This window comes from Montipora capricornis, chromosome 11 (genome assembly GCF_036669925.1).
Source record: "Montipora capricornis isolate CH-2021 chromosome 11, ASM3666992v2, whole genome shotgun sequence".
Lineage (NCBI taxonomy): Eukaryota > Metazoa > Cnidaria > Anthozoa > Scleractinia > Acroporidae > Montipora > Montipora capricornis.
This window is the reverse complement of record NC_090893.1, coordinates 11,069,529-11,092,028: the sequence shown is the minus strand read 5'-3', so window position 1 is coordinate 11,092,028 and position 22,500 is coordinate 11,069,529. Positions and strand designations below refer to the sequence as shown.

Below are 22,500 nucleotides of genomic sequence, written 5' to 3'. Positions count from 1 at the left end.
AGTGCTTGATAAAGTTCTTCCTCTTTTGGCTGGGGTTACTGTAGTGTTTTGCAAGTACACATTCGTATGGAACTGAAACCTTAAAGTAAATAATGAGGTTAATTTTTATAAACAACACCCTGTTTGTAATGACTCACCTTCTCGTTCGAAATCATCTTTATAGCATCTGGTCATGTGTGGTTGCTGATTATTCTAAATACGAAATTTGCTGAAACAGAATCACAGTCAGTTTTACATTGCACTTCACATCAGCAAAGTGACTTTTAAAAAAAAGCAGACTGACAAGAGTTTTTCTTTGTTTTATTGATTTTCATTTATTGTAGTTACAAGGTTTTATAAGCTAATTCAGTTGCCATTTGTTTGATACCCTGAAAAGAAAAAGCACCTGTTGAAGGAAATCAGTGTTAGTACCTGTGGAGGCAATTAATCTTGGTTAGAAAATGAGGAGACTGACAGATGGTTTTTGTTTCTTTTATTTGTGATAAGTCAGCAGAACATATTACAGTCTTTTGTTTTATACATTACTGTCATACCCTGAAAAGTAAAAGCACCTGTCGGCACAAAGTTGTGTTAGAACCTGTGGAGGCAATGAATTGTTGTTAGCGAAAAGTTCTTTATTTATGCAGTACTGCAGTAGCTCTTTGTGTTAATCATCTTTAAATGACCAGCTTGACAACAGGTTTAGTGTTAAAAGTTTTATTTCTTTCTTTTAATAGTTACAAAGCAACCTTGACATTACTTATTAAGTAGTCCACTGCATCTGAAGGTGTTGATGGTGGGGTGTGCACCTATGCTGCAAAAATTTGGGTGCCTGGCAAAACCAAGAATATTTTCAGGGCTTTCCAGGGCATTGTCATTGTCATAGTGAATGGCAAGTTCTTCATGTAGCCATGGCGGAATAGCAGTAAAGTGATCGAACTGTTGACAATGAATCGAATAGTGAATCCTGTAGTGAAGAGCAACGAAAAATCGAATGAAGTGCGCATTCGGAATCGGCAGAAAAATACAAGAGTTCCACATACCTCATGCCAGGTTGTAGTGTGTTGCCTCAGACCCATTGACATGATACAACTTTTGTTGCCAAGGGGTAGTGCAGTGTGGTGCACTGCTAATCCCCTAGGCCTGGCCTATCGCAGGTTAGAATCCTGGTCTAGATCTGTTTCAATTCCTGAAACAGATTTTGACAAAAGTTGTGCCATGAAAATTGGCCTTACCTTGTATGGGTTGCTGTTACGTGCCAGTCTCCATTTCAGCCTCCTCAATGTTTTTTTTTGCCAGGACTTCACTTACCCGAAAATGGGAACCAACCAGCCAGTTATTAAGTATTGACAGCTGTCTCAACATACATTTAAAAAATCCCCGTCAATGATGAACGCATTTTTGAAGCGAAAGAATTTAACTTTTGGCAGAACAAAAACGCAAAGGTTTTTAATCTGCCTCTTGCAAATTGAAGCAGCTGTGTATTTTTAAAATGAAGTGCAAGTTGTAATAGCTACTCTGTCAGTATCAATAGGTATTAAAACTATTTGGGTTAATTTAAAGTGATGTCCTTTTATGCTTGGCTCTGTTTTGAGCAGTCTTCGCCTCATTGGCAGCTACTCTAACTACTTAACGTGAGTCATTTCAAAAGTAGTATTTTGACGTCTTCAGCTGGCTGGTTCCAGTGCAATTCCACAGGTGCCCTTAAGAACCATTGATTGTACTTGGGCTGGGACTGTTGCTGATCAGTGTCACTGGATTCTTGCAATTTGCAGATGTTTAATGTGAATGCTACTAGTCCTACTGCCTGCCATATGCAATGCAGGGCTTTTTGACAGGAGGTTCCTTCCACAAGGTAAAACTAACAAGGAGACAATAGTTATTGTCAATGTCTCAGTGTTACCACCACCATAGTGGAAAAAATCCTCCCATCTCACTCTCTTGGAGTGCTAACTATAACTGACTGCCTTTCCTCTTGGTCTTCAGGTCAGATGCATCCTTCTTAGTCAGTTATGCTTAACATAATATTATAAAAAACTTGGACTAGGATGTGTGGATTGTCCTGTGGATTCCCTTGGGTAGCCTGTAAATGAGGTGTCTCCTCTTAATTAAGCAATTTAAGAAAGAAAAAGAATGCAGCCTCATCACAGCTTACCCTAGTGAGTACTTAGTTGACACCTATGGTTTACCTAACCTATCCCCGCAAGGCTGAGGTAAGCAGTTACCACATTGCCATTGTAAATTAACTTTTGTTTGGTCAAACTGAACTTTCCCAGTCTAAAGTGTAGTTTTTAAAGAGGATCTTTTGGAAAAATTCATTTTTAAAGGCAAGAGGTAAAGCCACAACAGACATTGCGAGCCTAACCTAATTGTGTTAAGTTTTACTACAGAGACCACTCAACTTGAAGGAAGTTCCCAAATGAGATCTCCCCACAAAATTGGAATGGCCTGTTATCTTAATTGTTGTAAGTGTCTGGTTGAACCTTACGAGATTAAACCTTCACTTGACTCAGCACTGGGTCTGGCAAGTGAAGTGTATCGTGTGAAAAAAATTCAATTTCAGTGCATGCAACTAAGCGGGAGAACTTGTGAAAGATGAAGTCTTCATTTGTAGAAAAAATGTCAGGAACTCCATTGGTAGATGACCATCCAAATGACATCAAAGCAAAGTCTCTGGAAAGAGTAACTAGAAAGGAAAGCTTCTAGAAGATGAAGTCATCATTGGTAGAGAAACATTTCAGGAACTCCAATTGTAGATGACCAACAAGGTGACCTCAGATGAAAGTGTCGGAAGACAAATTGCGGTCCTTTAAGCCGAAACAAAGACGAACAAAGCCGAAAAGAGTATTCTACGATGATGAAGAAGCCGATCAAAGTCCAGTCGTGAACCGAAATACCTGCAAAGGAACCCAAACCTAATGGGAGCTTAAAGGGAGGAGCCATCCCGTACCATGGGTGTCATTAACTAATCTAACTACAATAATTATTAAGTTAAGCCGAATGAAGAAGCCAATTGACTTCTGAGCAAATGCATGTGTGTGCAAAGTATGCTTTGCAAGATTCAACCAGAGCTCGATTATTTTAACCCCCCATACCCCAACCCACACAAAAGTCAACGTACTGCAATGATGCATCTTTCATCAAAGTGCTGCAAGTGACTTGCCTGGGCTGATCAGAAGCAATACGCTGTGTTTTACAGGATACCAAGCCGAGGATACTGTAAAGTGGATTGGCAGTCTGCAACAGTGGTGGAATGTGTTCTGAGTGGAATCTTAAATCGTTCTTTCTGAGGATGTCCACTGGGCTGTCCATCAGTTGCGTTTCTGGTAGGAAGCAAAGGTAATAGCAGAGTTTTACTTGTTCCTGATTAAGAAGAGAGGACACGAGATGAGATGAGATTGATATTTTCATGTAAGAAATGAAACAAGGAATTTTACAATAACTTGAGGTACAAATGAAGCTTTGTCTTGAATCCTAACTTTGTGAATCTTTATTCTTCAACCATGTCTGACAGCTTTGTCTTTTTTTAGCAAGCAAGTGCAGCATTTATCACAAGAACTCAGCTGTTTTGTGGATAATGATCAAACTGAGCAACCAGGTAAAGGTGATTTAAATGGTATTGAAATAAACCTGTCTTCATCTGGCACCGTATGGTGCTAATTGCATTTGTTTACTACATTTACTTCAGCCTTACTTTTTAATTTTCTGTTACTAATATGTACACAATAATTATTTAATTAAAATTAGAAAGAACTAGCATCACACATATGTGAAACGGGAAACAGAAAACTGGTTCTTATCAATAAAACATGAAATTGCCTTACTTAGTCTTGTCTCACGTCTTTGAGATGTTAATCGATGTGTGGAGCTAATGGAAAGAAATGAGTTGTAATGTCAAAGACATTTTGTCCATTTAGAATGGCAAGATGCAACTTTCAGCCCAACATCTCCTGTTTCACATAAGTGCGATTTTCTTTTCAAAGTTTCGGCTTACCTTTTTAGTTTCATGAAATTCAGTGGGAAATAGCACTCCAAAAGGGGCAGGGGCGTGCTAACTCCCTGAGGACCATGCTGAGGCCCCTTTGTACCCCATATACAAAATTCAGGCACTTCTGTGTGGCGTGTGTGTTCTCTCCCATTAGGCTGGGCATTTCTTGCAGTTCCCACTGCTGGGTGTTCCTGTTTAAGGTCTTCCAGGAGAGAGGAGCTCCCTATGCCGATGGGTAGGACCATGCTAAGTTGTGTTATCGATAACAGATGTGATGAACCCCTCCTTGCCAATGCACAAAAGTTCTTTATTCCAAAGACTCATCTCACATCTCTCTTTTTTCACTGACCATGACTTGTCCCCAAAAATGAAGTGCATCAGATGACAATCTTGATGATTCTCTTTTCCAGATTGATGCTGAAGGCATTTGTCAGTAATTCTTTTTGTCTTATAAAATGCATCCTTCATCCAGCTTATTCTCAATCTAGTTTATTCTCATAGTATTCATCTTGCAATTGTGTGATTAAATTCCAATATAGTTTTTGTTTTCTATCTTGATTTCATTGTTTGCCTTCAAGGAAGATTAGAAATTGCTCACCAGGCTTTACACTGACTCGCCCACCTCGTAGCACTCACTTCTTCCATTTGTCTGCACAGTTCATTGTTCCCATGCATTCCTCTACCAGGTACCATGTTTACATTGTTCCATTTCGCCTCTCTTCCTTTTTGGCTATCATCTGTAGTTGTCACATTGCTTCTATATGCATGTGAAACATGGACAACTTACAGCAGACATGTGAAGCACCTTAACCATTTCCACCTAACCTGTTTTGAAAAATCATGAAAATCAGATGGCAAGACACACTACCAGATACTTAGGTTCTGGAGAAAGGTAATAGGACTGGCATGGAACAGGTGATCATAACAGCACAACTCAGACGGGCAGGTCATGTATTAATGTCAGAAGAAAAGAATTCCCAAAGTCATATTGTACTCAGAACTGAAGGGAGGTCACACAGAAATCGTGGATGCCAAAACAAAAGGTATAAGGGCCGATTGAAACAAAACCTCAAGAAATGTGATATTGACAAAGAAACTTGGGAGGAACTAGGCAGAGAAAGAGTTATGTGGAGGGCTCTGATAAACAAAAGTAACCTCTACTTTGAAGCCAATAGAATAACCAAAGCTAAACAGAAAAGGGACGATCATAAGGAGAGACAACTGAACCCAGCTCATCAAGAATCTTCTAACATGTGATGTCAGAGCTCCTATAGGACTCAATAGCCAAATGAGGGTTCTCAACAAGTGATGTTCCCAACCTGTCTTCAATGATCGGCTCTGATGGACAAAATAAGAAGAACCCAAGGCTTCGTAGGCTGGTTGCTTACCTCGTATCCAATATTCTCTTCCCCACTTTTCCAAAGTGCGATTTTGAGCTAACTGCGTCCGTTCTGTGATGAGTTTTGACTTGCATTCATTAGAAGATATTGATCCAAATCTTCTGCAAAGATCTTCTTTGTATTTTACCTCTTAGTTTTCCTACTACTTTCAAACTTAGCTTAACCTTCATCATTACCAGATTGCAATCAGAATTGGAATCAGCCCATTAAATTGTGCTCAAACCAGGTGTTAGCTGTCATAATTTTCCTGCATTATTTTACAGAACTGTATTAGGAAGTCTGACCTATCATTACTGCCGCCAAGGCTAAAACAGCCTGCTATTAAACCATTACTTCCTTCACCAACAACTGCACTGAAATCCCCCAGTCCTATTACGTAATCGTTCCCTTGTCCATGTTTAAATATTTGATCAATGTTATCATGCATTTCCTCTACTCCGCCATACACTCAGGGTCTTTAAACAACTCAGGAGAAAGTGCTGTCTTTGTAATGACATCTGCAAGTAATTAGACTTTCAAGTCTTCTGAGATAAGGACAATAAACCACAGGTCCTGTCTCACAACCCTTTAATGTTCATAATCCTGTGGGACATAAAAGAAGCCACACACATGTCACAAAGAGTAGGGTATGTTTATCCCAGTGTTGTGGTCAGGCCTCATTTCATTCATTCATGGGTTGGGTGAGATCACTAATGAACGGATAGCGATTGCCAGCGGCTGCTGTACATGTATATGCTGGTGTCCGTTGTTAGCCACCAGTTGATTACTTGTAAAAAGCGCATGTGAATAGGAAATGTGCTATATGAATTCATTACAACTATGACCATTACCATCAGGAGTCCATTATAAGGTTCTCCTCTCTCAACACACTTTCCTGCCTGGTTGTCCAGGAGCAGGGCAACAGCACTTTCTCTCCTTGTAACCCCAGAGTAAATTAAACGCACTTGATCACTAGTGAAGTCTCCTTTTTTGTTTTGAAATGCACTGGGGATCTGCCTCTCCAGTCTTCCCATTTTGTACTTCTGTTGCCTTGACATTGTTCTTACATTCCATACACCATTTCAAATCATCAAAGAGGAGGATCTGGCAGCTTACCAAAGAAAGATCCTGGTAACGTCATCAGATCTGATACTCTCCAATGTAGCCATGACAATATGGTCATACTACAAATCTATAAGCAAACTATGGTTTGCCATTGCCTTCATCAACCACGGTGGCTCTCTAACCAGGGCGAGTGGATGCCAGGATACACGCCAGCATCTGGCTGGACAGTGTCTACGCAGTTGGCCATGGAAGGCCCATCCACCAATGCAACTTTTGTTTCATTCTTCTCCTCATGCCTTCTGGCAAGCCAGTGTCTGTGCTAAGAGTAAAGGGTACTCCAGCTTTCCTTAGGTAAGCTCCAAGGTTAGTGGAGGGATGGAAGTGCCTAACATCTCCATTCTAGGCCAGCTGTCCAAGCAAGGTCTAGCCACTGACCTTTTAAGGTTTGTTAAGTATCCTCTCTTCCCATTAGTTACATGTAGTTGATTAGCCTGTTGTGAGACTTTCCAGGGAAGCGATTAGCCTACACTAATAAACCCTACATGAAACCGCTGCAGAGAGATGGGTACTTTCAAATAGAATATAAATTATTCCTCTTAGAAAATGATGAAATGGAAGCTTAATCAAGTTGCACTCTGGTTTGGCCATGGGTTGGATTGTCAAGCTCAAGACGTTGTGTGAGGGCAAAGGCAATCTTCTGGTCAATTACCAACATGATCCAAGGCAGCAGTGCTTAGTTGATGTAAGGAATATTGTCAGCAACTGAAAGTTGTTGTAATTTGCACAAGAAATGGGTTGGGTAGATTTCACCTACATCTTCTTGGGCTAACTAAAACATGGTACAATGTACATGTAGAAGCAATTTGGGAAATTGTAAACTGAACAAGAACACACACTTTAGTGCAGTTGCATGGTGGAGATAAAAGTACATGGTTGTTTCCTTGTGGGGTCAAGATGTCCTTAGGAACCTCATCACCATCAACCTTAACAATACCATCAACCTTACAATATTTCACAGTGAATGGGAAAGAGAAACAGTCAGCTATTGTGAGTTGGTAAAAGAAAATGGCAAAAGTTGGTAAAATGCAATTCCAAAGCAAGTCTTATTTACAACAGGGTGGTAAATGCAAGACTCCTTATTTTGCTCAGGCATGCATAATGACTTTCTGTTTGCAATTATCTTTGGTCGTTCTAAAAAAATTGAGAACGTAGACCTGGCGTGGCATCTGTGGGAATCACGAAAAGAAATGTTAGTGTGGCATAACTTCCTTGTAAAGAAAAGGTTTTAAAGGCAATGAAAGACCTTTTTGCTCAGAAACTCTTGGAGTAGTGCTCATGAACTTTTAACGATGCTCTTCAGTATGTGCTTTAGCTAGTGCAGAAAGCCAACTATCTTGTTCCATGAAGATCATGCATACATGTACTGAGTAACCCTTTGTAAGAGCAAATGAGGGGATTGTGAAGAGATTTTATATTGCACGGTGGAGAAATGGTACCTGTGCAAGCCAAAATAATTAACTGAGTTCAAGTCATTGATTGATTCTGTGTGGATAGAGGCTGTTAGAATGACCTTCCAATCAACCCCACAAGGAAAATCCTGTTTGAGATGATTGACTCAAGCTCAGACTCCAACTAGACATTGCTCAAGATGGAGGAACCCAAACAGAGTTTAATAGTCTAATAGAGTACCAGCAACTGGTGCAAAGATATTGTTGTCATAAAATGCTGCTTAGCCCTGAGAACAGAAAAGTTCATCGGACTGGAGCTGTTGCATCTCTTGTGATTGCAAAGATGATGTCAAGGTTAGAGGAAAACTAAAGGTCATATTGCTGCAGAATTGAGACACCCTTTTGCTCCTGCCAAGTAAACAAGTTTTAAAAGTTAGCTATGTTTTATTTGTATCTGTTCAGAATATGGTGAAATTAACTTGAAGGCATTTGCAACAAGTAATAATGGGTTTGAATCCCAAGTATTGGTTAAATATTCTCTTTTTTTAATGTTTATAAAGTCGATATAAAACTTAAAAGGGCTTGCTTAATAATGATCCACCATGCTTTGTCTGTAAGCCCTCATTTCCAAATTTCAGTACTCCTTAGGGACGCACAATGACAAGATGTTCCCAGCCTTGGTCTCTGATGTGAGAGGATTCTGGGCAGCTTGCTCTAACTTTTGTAAGGTTATACTTAAAAAACAGTGAATCAATTTTCAAAGTCTCTTTTTCACTTCTTTAAAGTTCACAGCATTAATTAATGAACTCTTTAGCATAATGTTCTCTATGGGAAAAAAAAGTTGAAATCAAAAGGCAGTCATTATACTTACACACCATCTAGTGCTTGATAAAGTTCTTCCTCTTTCGGCTGGGGTTACTGCAGTGTTTGCAAGTACACATTCGTATGGAACTGAAACCTTAAAGTAAATAATGAGGTTAAGTTTTATAAACAACACCCTGTTTGTAATGACTCACCTTCTCGTTCGAAATCATCTTTATAGCATCTGGTCATGTGTGGTTGCTGATTATTCTAAATACGAAATTTGCTGAAACAGAATCACAGTCAGTTTTTCATGGCACTTCACATGAGCAAAGTGACTTTTAAAAAAAAGCAGACTGACAAGAGTTTTTCTTTTGTTTTATTGATTTTCATTCATTGTAGTTACAAGGTTTTATAAGCTAATTCAGTTGCCTTTTGTTTGATAGCCTGAAAAGAAAAAGCACCTGTTGAAGGAAAACAGTGTTAGTACCTGTGGAGGCAATTAATCTTGGTTAGAAAATGAGGAGACTGACAGATGGTTTTTGTTTCTTTTATTTGTGATAAGTCAGCAGAACATATTACAGTCTTTTGTTTTATACATTACTGTCATACCCTGAAAAGTAAAAGCACCTGTCGGCACAAAGTTGTGTTAGAACCTGTGGAGGCAATGAATTGTTGTTAGCGAAAAGTTCTTTATTTATGCAGTACTGCAGTAGCTCTTTGTGTTAATCATCTTTAAATGACCAGCTTGACAACAGGTTTAGTGTTAAAAGTTTTATTTCTTTCTTTTAATAGTTACAAAGCAACCTTGACATTACTTATTAAGTAGTCCACTGCATCTGAAGGTGTTGATGGTGGGGTGTGCACCTATGCTGCAAAAATTTGGGTGCCTGGCAAAACCAAGAATATTTTCAGGGCTTTCCAGGGCATTGTCATTGTCATAGTGAATGGCAAGTTCTTCATGTAGCCATGGCGGAATAGCAGTAAAATGATCGAACTGTTGACAATGAATCGAATAGTGAATCCTGTAGTGAAGAGCAACGAAAAATCGAATGAAGTGCGCATTCGGAATCGGCAGAAAAATACAAGAGTTCCACATACCTCATGCCAGGTTGTAGTGTGTTGCCTCAGACCCATTGACATGATACAACTTTTGTTGCCAAGGGGTAGTGCAGTGTGGTGCACTGCTAATCCCCTAGGCCTGGCCTATCGCAGGTTAGAATCCTGGTCTAGATCTGTTTCAATTCCTGAAACAGATTTTGACAAAAGTTGTGCCATGAAAATTGGCCTTACCTTGTATGGGTTGCTGTTATGTGCCAGTCTCCATTTCAGCCTCCTTGATGTTTTTTTTTGCCAGGACTTCACTTACCCGAAAATGGGAACCAACCAGCCAGTTATTAAGTATTGACAGGTGTCTCAACATACATTTAAAAAATCCCCGTCAATGATAAACGCATTTTTGAAGCGAAAGAATTTAACTTTTGGCAGAACAAAAAGGCAAAGATTTTTAATCTGCCTCTTGCAAGTTGAAGCAGCTGTGTATTTTTAAAGTGAAGTGCAAGTTGTAATAGCTATTCTGTCAGTATCAATAGGTATTAAAACTATTTGGGTTAATTTAAAGTGATGTCCTTTTATCCTCAGCTCTGTTTTGAGCAGTCTTCGCCTCATTGGCAGCTACTCTAACTACTTAACGTGAGTCATTTCAAAAGTAGTATTTTGGTTATTGACGTCTTCAGCTGGCTGGTTCCAGTGCAATTCCACAGGTGCCCTTAAGAACCATTGATTGTACTTGGGCTGGGACTGTTGCTGATCAGTGTCACTGGATTCTTGCAATTTGCAGATGTTTAATGTGAATGCTACTAGTCCTACTGCCTGCCATATGCAATGCAGGGCTTTTTGACAGGAGGTTCCTTCCACAAGGTAAAACTAACAAGGAGACAATAGTTATTGTCAATGTCTCAGTGTTACCACCACCATAGTGGAAAAAATCCTCCCATCTCACTCTCTTGGAGTGCTAACTATAACTGACTGCCTTTCCTCTTGGTCTTCAGGTCAGATGCATCCTTCTTAGTCAGTTATGCTTAACATAATATTATAAAAAACTTGGACTAGGATGTGTGGATTGTCCCGTGGATTCCCTTGGGTAGCCTGTAAATGAGGTGTCTCCTCTTAATTAAGCAATTTAAGAAAGAGAAAGAATGCAGCCTCATCACAGCTTACCCTAGTGAGTACTTAGTTGACACCTATGGTTTACCTAACCTATCCCCGCAAGGCTGAGGTAAGCAGTTACCACATTGCCATTGTAAATTAACTTTTGTTTGGTCAAACTGAATTTTCCCAGTCTAAAGTGTAGTTTTTAAAGAGGATCTTTTGGAAAAATTCATTTTTAAAGGCAAGAGGTAAAGCCACAACAGACATTGCGAGCCTAACCTAATTGTGTTAAGTTTTACTACAGAGACCACTCAACTTGAAGGAAGTTCCCAAATGAGATCTCCCCACAAAATTGGAATGGCCTGTTATCTTAATTGTTGTAAGTGTCTGGTTGAACCTTACGAGATTAAACCTTCACTTGACTCAGCACTGGGTCTGGCAAGTGAAGTGTATCGTGTGAAAAAAATTCAATTTCAGTGCATGCAACTAAGCGGGAGAACTTGTGAAAGATGAAGTCTTCATTTGTAGAAAAAATGTCAGGAACTCCATTGGTAGATGACCATCCAAATGACATCAAAGCAAAGTCTCTGGAAAGCTTCTAGAAGATGAAGTCATCATTGGTAGAGAAACATTTCAGGAACTCCAATTGTAGATGACCAACAAGGTGACCTCAGATGAAAGTGTCGGAAGACAAATTGCGGTCCTTTAAGCCGAAACAAAGACGAACAAAGCCGAAAAGAGTATTCAACGATGATGAAGAAGCCGATCAAAGTCCAGTCGTGAACCGAAATACCTGCAAAGGAACCCAAACCTAATGGGAGCTTAAGGGGAGGAGCCATCCCGTACCATGGGTGTCATTAACTAATCTAACTACGATAATAATTATTATTAAGTTAAGCCGAATGAAGAAGGCAATTGACTTCTGAGCAAATGCATGTGTGTGCAAAGTATGCTTTGCAAGATTCAACCAGAGCTCGATTATTTTAACCCCCCATACCCCAACCCACACAAAAGTCAACGTACTGCAATGATGCATCTTTCATCAAAGTGCTGCAAGTGACTTGCCTGGGCTGATCAGAAGCAATACGCTGTGTTTTACAGGATACCAAGCCGAGGGTACCGTAAAGTGGATTGGCAGTCTGCAACAGTGGTGGAATGTGTTCTGAGTGGAATCTTAAATCGTTCTTTCTGAGGATGTCCACTGGGCTGTCCATCAGTTGCGTTTCTGGTAGGAAGCAAAGGTAATAACAGAGTTTTACTTGTTCCTGATTAAGACGAGATGAGATGAGATTGATATTTTCATGTAAGAAATGAAACAAGGAATTTTACAATAACTTGAGGTACAAATGAAGCTTTGTCTTGAATCCTAACTTTGTGAATCTTAATTCTTTAACCATGTCTGACAGCTTTGTCCTTTTTTAGCAAACAAGTGCAGCATTTATCACAAGAGCTCAGCTGTTTTGTGGATAATGATCAAACTGAGCAACCAGGTAAAGGTGATTTAAATGGTATTGAAATAAACCTGTCTTCATGTGGCACCGTATGGTGCTAATTGCATTTGTTTACTACTTTTACTTCAGCCTTACTTGATAATTTTCTGTTACTAATATGTACACAATAATTATTTAATTAAAATTAGAAAGAACTAGCATCACACATATGTGAAACGGAAAACAGAAAACTGGTTCTTATCAATAAAACATGAAATTGCCTTACTTAGTCTTGTCTCACGTCTTTGAGATGTTAATCGATGTGTGGAGCTAATGGAAAGAAATGAGTTGTAATGTCAAAGACATTTTGTCCATTTAGAATGGCAAGATGCAACTTTCAGCCCAACATCTCCTGTTTCACATAAGTGCGATTTTCTTTTCAAAGTTTCGGCTTACCTTTTTAGTTTCATGAAATTCAGTGGGAAATAGCACTCCAAAAGGGGCAGGGGCGTGCTAACTCCCTGAGGACCATGCTGAGGCCCCTTTGTACCCCATATACAAAATTCAGGCACTTCTGTGTGGCGTGTGTGTTCTCTCCCATTAGGCTGGGCATTTCTTGCAGTTCCCACTGCTGGGTGTGCTTTCCTGTTTAAGGTCTTCCAGGAGAGAGGAGCTCCCTATGCGGATGGGTAGGACCATGCTAAGTTGTGTTATTGATAACAGATGTGATGACCCCCTCCTTGCCAACGCACAAAAGTTCTTGATTCCAAAGACTAATCTCACATCTCTCTCTTTTTTCACTGACCATGACTTGTCCCCAAAAATGAAGTGCATCAGATGACAATCTTGATGATTCTCTTTTCCAGATTGATGCTGAAGGCATTTGTCAGTAATTCTTTTTGTCTTATAAAATGCATCCTTCATCCAGCTTATTCTCAATCTAGTTTTATCTCATAGTATTCATCTTGCAATTGTGTGATTAAATTCCAATATAGTTTTTGTTTTCTATCTTGATTTCATTGTTTGCCTTCAAGGAAGATTACAAATTCCTCACCAGGCTTTACACTGACTCACCCACCTCGTAGCACTCACTTCTTCCATTTGTCTGCACAGTTCATTGTTCCCATGCATTCCTCTAACAGGTACCATGTTTACATTGTTCCATTTCGCCTCTCTTCCTTTTTGGCTATCATCTGTAGTTGTCACATTGCTTCTATATGCATGTGAAACATGGACAACTTACAGCAGACATGTGAAGCACCTTAACCATTTCCACCTAACCTGTTTTGAAAAATCTTGAAAATCAGATGGCACGAGACACTACCAGATACTGAGGTTCTGGAGAAAGGTAATAGGACTGGCATGGAACAGGTGATCATAACAGCACAACTCAGATGGGCAGGTCATGTATTAATGTCAGAAGAAAAGAATTCCCAAAGTCATATTGTACTCAGAACTGAAGGGAGGTCACACAGAAATCGTGGATGCCAAAACAAAAGGTATAAGGGCCGATTGAAACAAAACCTCAAGAAATGTGATATTGACTAAGAAACTTGGGAGGACCTAGCCAGAGAAAGAGTTATGTGGAGGGCTCTGATAAACAAAAGTAACCTCTACTTTGAAGCCAATAGAATAACCAAAGCTAAACAGAAAAGGGACGATCATAAGGAGAGACAACTGAACCCAGCTCATCAAGACTCTTCTAACATGTGATGTCAGAGCTCCTATAGGACTCAATAGCCAAATGAGGGTTCTCAACAAGTGATGTTCCCAACCTGTCTTCAATGATCGGCTCTGATGGACAAAATAAGAAGAACCCAAGGCTTCGTAGGCTGGTTGCTTACCTCGTATCCAATATTCTCTTCCCCACTTTTCCAAAGTGCGATTTTGAGCTAACTGCGTCCGTTCTGTGATGAGTTTTGACTTGCATTCATTAGAAGATATTGATCCAAATCTTCTGCAAAGATCTTCTTTGTATTTTACCTCTTAGTTTTCCTACTACTTTCAAACTTAGCTTAACCTTCATCATTACCAGATTGCAATCAGAATTGGAATCAGCCCATTAAATTGTGCTCAAACCAGGTGTTAGCTGTCATAATTTTTCTGCAATATTTTACAGAACTGTATTAGGAAGTCTGACCTATAATTACTGCCGCCAAGGCTAAAACAGCCTGCTATTAAACCATTACTTCCTTCACCAACAACTGCACGGAAATCCCCCAGTCCTATTACGTAATCGTTCCCTTGTCCATGTTTAAATATTTGATCAATGTTATCATGCATTTCCTCTACTCCGCCATACACTCAGGGTCTTTAAACAACTCAGGAGAAAGTGCTGTCTTTGTAATGACATCTGCAAGTAATTAGACTTTCAAGTCTTCTGAGATAAGGACAATAAACCACAGGTCCTGTCTCACAACCCTTTAATGTTCATAATCCTGTGGGACATAAAAGAAGCCACACACATGTCACAAAGAGTAGGGTATGTTTATCCCAGTGTTGTGGTCAGGCCTCATTTCATTCATTCATGGGTTGGGTGAGATCACTAATGAACGGATAGCGATTGCCAGCGGCTGCTGTACATGTATATGCTGGTGTCCGTTGTTAGCCACCAGTTGATTACTTGTAAAAAGCGCATGTGAATAGGAAATGTGCTATATGAATTCATTACAACTATGACCATTACCATCAGGAGTCCATTATAAGGTTCTCCTCTCTCAACACACTTTCCTGCCTGGTTGTCCAGGAGCAGGGCAACAGCACTTTCTCTCCTTGTAACCCCAGAGTAAATTAAACGCACTTGATCACTAGTGAAGTCTCCTTTTTTGTTTTGAAATGCACTGGGGATCTGCCTCTCCAGTCTTCCCATTTTGTACTTCTGTTGCCTTGACATTGTTCTTACATTCCATACACCATTTCAAATCATCAAAGAGGAGGATCTGGCAGCTTACCAAAGAAAGATCCTGGTAACGTCATCAGATCTGATACTCTCCAATGTAGCCATGACAATATGGTCATACTACAAATCTATAAGCAAACTATGGTTTGCCATTGCCTTCATCAACCACGGTGGCTCTCTAACCAGGGCGAGTGGATGCCAGGATACACGCCAGCATCTGGCTGGACAGTGTCTACGCAGTTGGCCATGGAAGGCCCATCCACCAATGCAACTTTTGTTTCATTCTTCTCCTCATGCCTTCTGGCAAGCCAGTGTCTGTGCTAAGAGTAAAGGGTACTCCAGCTTTCCTTAGGTAAGCTCCGAGGTTAGTGGAGGGATGGAAGTGCCTAACATCTCCATTCTAGGCCGGCTGTCCAAGCAAGGTCTAGCCACTGACCTTTTAAGGTTTGTTAAGTATCCTCTCTTCCCATTAGTTACATGTAGTTGATTAGCCTGTTGTGAGACTTTCCAGGGAAGCGATTAGCCTACACTAATAAACCCTACATGAAACCGCTGCAGAGAGATGGGTACTTTCAAATAGAATATAAATTATTCCTCTTAGAAAATGATGAAATGGAAGCTTAATCAAGTTGCACTCTGGTTTGGCCATGGGTTGGGTTGTCAAGCTCAAGACGTTGTGTGAGGGCAAAGGCAATCTTCTGGTCAATTACCAACATGATCCAAGGCAGCAGTGCTTAGTTGACGTAAGGAATATTGTCAGCAACTGAAAGTTGTTGTAATTTGCACAAGAAATGGGTTGGGTAGATTTCACCTACATCTTCTTGGGCTAACTAAAACATGGTACAATGTACATGTAGAAGCAATTTGGGAAATTGTAAACTGAACAAGAACACACACTTTAGTGCAGTTGCATGGTGGAGATAAAAGTACATGGTTGTTTCCTTGTGGGGTCAAGATGTCCTTAGGAACCTCATCACCATCAACCTTAACAATACCATCAACCTTACAATATTTCACAGTGAATGGGAAAGAGAAACAGTCAGCTATTGTGAGTTGGTAAAAGAAAATGGCAAAAGTTGGTAAAATGCAATTCCAAAGCAAGTCTTATTTACAACAGGGTGGTAAATGCAAGACTCCTTATTTTGCTCAGGCATGCATAATGACTTTCTGTTTGCAATTATCTTTGGTCGTTCTAAAAAAATTGAGAACGTAGACCTGGCGTGGCATCTGTGGGAATCACGAAAAGAAATGTTAGTGTGGCATAACTTCCTTGTAAAGAAAAGGTTTTAAAGGCAATGAAAGACCTTTTTGCTCAGAAACTCTTGGAGTAGTGCTCATGAACTTTTAACGATGCTCTTCAGTATGTGCTTTAGCTAGTGCAGAAAGCCAACTATCTTGTTCCATGAAGATCATGCATACATGTACTGAGTAACCCTTTGTAAGAGCAAATGAGGGGATTGTGAAGAGATTTTATATTGCACGGTGGAGAAATGGTACCTGTGCAAGCCAAAATAATTAACTGAGTTCAAGTCATTGATTGATTCTGTGTGGATAGAGGCTGTTAGAATGACCTTCCAATCAACCCCACAAGGAAAATCCTGTTTGAGATGATTGACTCAAGCTCAGACTCCAACTAGACATTGCTCAAGATGGAGGAACCCAAACAGAGTTTAATAGTCTAATAGAGTACCAGCAACTGGTGCAAAGATATTGTTGTCATAAAATGCTGCTTAGCCCTGAGAACAGAAAAGTTCATCGGACTGGAGCTGTTGCATCTCTTGTGATTGCAAAGATGATGTCAAGGTTAGAGGAAAACTAAAGGTCATATTGCTGCAGAATTGAGACACCCTTTTGCTCCTGCCAAGTAAACAAGTTTTAAAAGTTAGCTATGTTTTATTTGTATCTGTTCAGAATATGGTGAAATTAACTTGAAGGCATTTGCAACAAGTAATAATGGGTTTGAATCCCAAGTATTGGTTAAATATTCTCTTTTTTTAATGTTTATAAAGTCGATATAAAACTTTAAAAGGGCTTGCTTAATAATGATCCACCATGCTTTGTCTGTAAGCCCTCATTTCCAAATTTCAGTACTCCTTAGGGACGCACAATGACAAGATGTTCCCAGCCTTGGTCTCTGATGTGAGAGGATTCTGGGCAGCTTGCTCTAACTTTTGTAAGGTTATACTTAAAAAACAGTGAATCAATTTTCAAAGTCTCTTTTTCACTTCTTTAAAGTTCACAGCATTAATTAATGAACTCTTTAGCATAATGTTCTCTATGGGAAAAAAAAGTTGAAATCAAAAGGCAGTCATTATACTTACACACCATCTAGTGCTTGATAAAGTTCTTCCTCTTTCGGCTGGGGTTACTGCAGTGTTTGCAAGTACACATTCGTATGGAACTGAAACCTTAAAGTAAATAATGAGGTTAAGTTTTATAAACAACACCCTGTTTGTAATGACTCACCTTCTCGTTCGAAATCATCTTTATAGCATCTGGTCATGTGTGGTTGCTGATTATTCTAAATACGAAATTTGCTGAAACAGAATCACAGTCAGTTTTTCATGGCACTTCACATGAGCAAAGTGACTTTTAAAAAAAGCAGACTGACAAGAGTTTTTCTTTTGTTTTATTGATTTTCATTCATTGTAGTTACAAGGTTTTATAAGCTAATTCAGTTGCCTTTTGTTTGATAGCCTGAAAAGAAAAAGCACCTGTTGAAGGAAAACAGTGTTAGTACCTGTGGAGGCAATTAATCTTGGTTAGAAAATGAGGAGACTGACAGATGGTTTTTGTTTCTTTTATTTGTGATAAGTCAGCAGAACATATTACAGTCTTTTGTTTTATACATTACTGTCATACCCTGAAAAGTAAAAGCACCTGTCGGCACAAAGTTGTGTTAGAACCTGTGGAGGCAATGAATTGTTGTTAGCGAAAAGTTCTTTATTTATGCAGTACTGCAGTAGCTCTTTGTGTTAATCATCTTTAAATGACCAGCTTGACAACAGGTTTAGTGTTAAAAGTTTTATTTCTTTCTTTTAATAGTTACAAAGCAACCTTGACATTACTTATTAAGTAGTCCACTGCATCTGAAGGTGTTGATGGTGGGGTGCGCACCTATGCTGCAAAAATTTGGGTGCCTGGCAAAACCAAGAATATTTTCAGGGCTTTCCAGGGCATTGTCATTGTCATAGTGAATGGCAAGTTCTTCATGTAGCCATGGCGGAATAGCAGTAAAATGATCGAACTGTTGACAATGAATCGAATAGTGAATCCTGTAGTGAAGAGCAACGAAAAATCGAATGAAGTGCGCATTCGGAATCGGCAGAAAAATACAAGAGTTCCACATACCTCATGCCAGGTTGTAGTGTGTTGCCTCAGACCCATTGACATGATACAACTTTTGTTGCCAAGGGGTAGTGCAGTGTGGTGCACTGCTAATCCCCTAGGCCTGGCCTATCGCAGGTTAGAATCCTGGTCTAGATCTGTTTCAATTCCTGAAACAGATTTTGACAAAAGTTGTGCCATGAAAATTGGCCTTACCTTGTATGGGTTGCTGTTACGTGCCAGTCTCCATTTCAGCCTCCTCGATGTTTTTTTTTGCCAGGACTTCACTTACCCGAAAATGGGAACCAACCAGCCAGTTATTAAGTATTGACAGCTGTCTCAACATACATTTAAAAAATCCCCGTCAATGATTAAACGCATTTTTGAAGCGAAAGAATTTAACTTTTGGCAGAACAAAAACGCAAAGGTTTTTAATCTGCCTCTTGCAAGTTGAAGCAGCTGTGTATTTTTAAAATGAAGTGCAAGTTGTAATAGCTATTCTGTCAGTATCAATAGGTATTAAAACTATTTGGGTTAATTTAAAGTGATGTCCTTTTATCCTCAGCTCTGTTTTGAGCAGTCTTCGCCTCATTGGCAGCTACTCTAACTACTTAACGTGAGTCATTTCAAAAGTAGTATTTTGGTTATTGACGTCTTCAGCTGGCTGGTTCCAGTGCAATTCCACAGGTGCCCTTAAGAACCATTGATTGTACTTGGGCTGGGACTGTTGCTGATCAGTGTCACTGGATTCTTGCAATTTGCAGATGTTTAATGTGAATGCTACTAGTCCTACTGCCTGCCATATGCAATGCAGGGCTTTTTGACAGGAGGTTCCTTCCACAAGGTAAAACTAACAAGGAGACAATAGTTATTGTCAATGTCTCAGTGTTACCACCACCATAGTGGAAAAAATCCTCCCATCTCACTCTCTTGGAGTGCTAACTATAACTGACTGCCTTTCCTCTTGGTCTTCAGGTCAGATGCATCCTTCTTAGTCAGTTATGCTTAACATAATATTATAAAAAACTTGGACTAGGATGTGTGGATTGTCCCGTGGATTCCCTTGGGTAGCCTGTAAATGAGGTGTCTCCTCTTAATTAAGCAATTTAAGAAAGAGAAAGAATGCAGCCTCATCACAGCTTACCCTAGTGAGTACTTAGTTGACACCTATGGTTTACCTAACCTATCCCCGCAAGGCTGAGGTAAGCAGTTACCACATTGCCATTGTAAATTAACTTTTGTTTGGTCAAACTGAATTTTCCCAGTCTAAAGTGTAGTTTTTAAAGAGGATCTTTTGGAAAAATTCATTTTTAAAGGCAAGAGGTAAAGCCACAACAGACGTTGCGAGCCTAACCTAATTGTGTTAAGTTTTACTACAGAGACCACTCAACTTGAAGGAAGTTCCCAAATGAGATCTCCCCACAAAATTGGAATGGCCTGTTATCTTAATTGTTGTAAGTGTCTGGTTGAACCTTACGAGATTAAACCTTCACTTGACTCAGCACTGGGTCTGGCAAGTGAAGTGTATCGTGTGAAAAAAATTCAATTTCAGTGCATGCAACTAAGCGGGAGAACTTGTGAAAGATGAAGTCTTCATTTGTAGAAAAAATGTCAGGAACTCCATTGGTAGATGACCATCCAAATGACATCAAACCAAAGTCTCTGGAAAGAGTAACTAGAAAGGAAAGCTTCTAGAAGATGAAGTCTTCATTGATAGAGAAACATTTCAGGAACTCCAATTGTAGATGACCAACAAGGTGACCTCAGATGAAAGTGTCGGAAGACAAATTGCGGTCCTTTAAGCCGAAACAAAGACGAACAAAGCCGAAAAGAGTATTCTACGATGATGAAGAAGCCGATCAAAGTCCAGTCGTGAACCGAAATACCTGCAAAGGAACCCAAACCTAATGGGAGCTTAAGGGGAGGAGCCATCCCGTACCATGGGTGTCATTAACTAATCTAACTACAATAATAATTATTATAAGTTAAGCCGAATGAAGAAGGCAATTGACTTCTGAGCAAATGCATGTGTGTGCAAAGTATGCTTTGCAAGATTCAACCAGAGCTCGATTATTTTAACCCCCCATACCCCAACCCACACAAAAGTCAACGTACTGCAATGATGCATCTTTCATCAAAGTGCTGCAAGTGACTTGCCTGGGCTGATCAGAAGCAATACGCTGTGTTTTACAGGATACCAAGCCGAGGGTACCGTAAAGTGGATTGGCAGTCTGCAACAGTGGTGGAATGTGTTCTGAGTGGAATCTTAAATCGTTCTTTCTGAGGATGTCCACTGGGCTGTCCATCAGTTGCGTTTCTGGTAGGAAGCAAAGGTAATAACAGAGTTTTACTTGTTCCTGATTAAGACGAGATGAGATGAGATTGATATTTTCATGTAAGAAATGAAACAAGGAATTTTACAATAACTTGAGGTACAAATGAAGCTTTGTCTTGAATCCTAACTTTGTGAATCTTAATTCTTCAACCATGTCTGACAGCTTTGTCTTTTTTTAGCAAGCAAGTGCAGCATTTATCACAAGAGCTCAGCTGTTTTGTGGATAATGATCAAACTGAGTAACCAGGTAAGGGTGATTTAAATGGTATTGAAATAAACCTGTCTTCATCTGGCACCGTATGGTGCTAATTGCATTTGTTTACTACTTTTACTTCAGCCTTACTTGATAATTTTCTGTTATTAATATATACTTAATGATTATTTAATAAAAATTAGAAAGAACTATCATCACACATGTGAAACGGGAAACAGAAAACTGGTTCTTATTAAGAAAACATGAAATTGCCTTACTTAGTCTTGTTTCACGTCTTTGAGATGTTAATTAATCGATGTGTGTAGCTAATGGAAAGAAATGAGTTGTAATGTCAAAGACATTTTGTCCATTTAGAATGGCAAGATGCAACTTTCAGCCCAACATCTCCTGTTTCACATAAGTGCGATTTTCTTTTCAAAGTTTTGGCTTACCTTTTTAGTTTCATGAAATTCAGTGGGAAATAGCACTCCAAAAGGGGCAGGGGCGTGCTAACTCCCTGAGGACCATGCGGAGGCCCCTTTGTACCCCATATACAAAATTCAGGCACTTCTGTGTGGCGTGTGTGTTCTCTCCCATTAGGCTGGGCATTTCTTGCAGTTCCCACTGCTGGGTGTGCTTCCTTTACTACATTCCTGTTTAAGGTCTTCCAGGAGAGAGGAGCTCCCTATGCCGATGGGTAGGACCATGCTAAGTTGTGTTATCGATAACAGATGTGATGAACCCCTCCTTGCCAATGCACAAAAGTTCTTTATTCCAAAGACTCATCTCACATCTCTCTTTTTTCACTGACCATGACTTGTCCCCAAAAATGAAGTGCATCAGATGACAATCTTGATGATTCTCTTTTCCAGATTGATGCTGAAGGCATTTGTCAGTAATTCTTTTTGTGTTATAAAATGCATCCTTCATCCAGCTTATTCTCAATCTAGTTTATTCTCATAGTATTCATCTTGCAATTGTGTGATTAAATTCTGGTATAGGTTTGTGTTTCTATCTTGATTTCATTGTTTGCCTTCAAGGAAGATTAGAAATTCCTCACCAGGCTTTACACTGACTCGCCACACTCGTAGCACTCACTTCTCCATTTGTCTGCACAGTTTATTGTTCCATGCATTCCTCTAACAGGTACCATGTTTACATTGTTCCATTTCGCCTCTCTTCCTTTTTGGCTATCATCTGTAGTTGTCACATTGCTTCTATATGCATGTGAAACATGGACAACTTACAGCAGACATGTGAAGCACCTTAACCATTTCCACCTAACCTGTTTTGAAAAATCATAAAAATCAGATGGCAAGGACACACTACCAGATACTGAGGTTCTGGAGAAAGGTAATAGGACTGGCATGGAACAGGTGATCATAACAGCACAACTCAGACGGGCAGGTCATGTATTAATGTCAGAAGAAAAGAATTCCCAAAGTCATATTGTACTCAGAACTGAAGGGAGGTCACACAGAATTGTGGATGCCAAACAAAAGGTA

At 39.7% G+C, this 22,500-nt stretch overlaps 1 long non-coding RNA gene across 5 annotated transcripts in view; it reads left to right on the top strand.

Annotated features, from left to right (window-relative positions):
• The window catches only part of LOC138024546 (uncharacterized), a 22,929-nt gene extending 1,804 nt beyond the window's left edge, over positions 1–21,125 (top strand). For all 5 annotated transcript variants that reach the window (XR_011127040.1, XR_011127039.1, XR_011127038.1 and 2 more), the window contains 6 exons: positions 3,179–3,318; positions 3,510–3,577; positions 11,913–12,052; positions 12,234–12,301; positions 20,661–20,800; positions 20,982–21,125. This is a non-coding gene — a long non-coding RNA (uncharacterized lncRNA). The remainder of the gene's footprint in view (positions 1–3,178; positions 3,319–3,509; positions 3,578–11,912; positions 12,053–12,233; positions 12,302–20,660; positions 20,801–20,981) is intronic.
• Positions 21,126–22,500: the final 1,375 nt, after the last annotated feature.